This window comes from Lygodium microphyllum, chromosome 12 (assembly GCF_053477565.2).
Source record: "Lygodium microphyllum isolate KBCC chromosome 12, Lygodium_microphyllum_v1.1.10, whole genome shotgun sequence".
Taxonomy (NCBI): Eukaryota; Viridiplantae; Streptophyta; class Polypodiopsida; order Schizaeales; family Lygodiaceae; genus Lygodium; species Lygodium microphyllum.
Window position 1 is genome coordinate 130,863,754 of NC_141146.1, and position 743 is coordinate 130,864,496.

A 743-nucleotide genomic window follows, 5' to 3' on the forward strand; every position below is an offset into this window, starting at 1 on the left:
CTTATCATTTAGAGGAAGGAGAAGTCGTAACAAGGTTTCTGTAGGTGAACATGCGGAAGGATCATTGACACACATCCGTGAGAACAATGCGAACCGTGGAATGTCCGTGAGGGATTGCGCTCGGAGGCACGGTCAACATCCTCTCTCCCCTCATTGGAGTCTGGCGACAGTGGGGGAGGCTATGCTTCGGGGTCGTCCTGCGACCGTGCGGATGGAGGAGGAAGGAGGGACGCCTTTGACCTCTCTCCCTTGCTCGGGGTGATCCTCCTCCGTCATGCTCGTTCGGGCACGCCGCCACCTTGATAAACCCTTTTCCCCTCCCCGCACGTGGGGTGGTAGAGGAACTTAATAAACCTTGTATTGTCTAAGATTCCTCCCAAGGGGAGGATCAAAAAACAAAACGCAACGACTCCACCAACGAATATCTTGGCTCTTGCAATGATGAAGAACATAGCAAAATGTGATACATAGTGTGAATTGCAGAATTCTGCGAATCATCGAGTCTTTGAATGCAACCTGCGCCTGCGGCTCATCCAAGGGCATGCCTGCTTGAGCATTCCTAACTCCCCCACACCCTCTCCCCTTCTTCGGGGGAGGGTGGAATTGGTCGTCTGCACTTCGACGTGATGCCGTGGTTGGCTGAAATGTACCGACAGCACCGTGCAGTGATGTTGCTTCGCAAGGGTGGTTCATCTCCTCATCGAGGTGGCAGTTATTTATGGGTACCTCTTCTAGGGTGCACA

At 53.0% G+C, this 743-nt stretch overlaps 1 non-coding gene across 1 annotated transcript; it reads left to right on the plus strand.

Moving 5' to 3' along the window:
• The first annotated feature begins 407 nt into the window (after window positions 1–407).
• On the plus strand, window positions 408–559 carry LOC148028275 (5.8S ribosomal RNA). Its single transcript, XR_015692740.1, has one exon. It is a non-coding gene; the product is annotated as a 5.8S ribosomal RNA (ribosomal RNA).
• The last annotated feature ends 184 nt before the right edge of the window (window positions 560–743 follow it).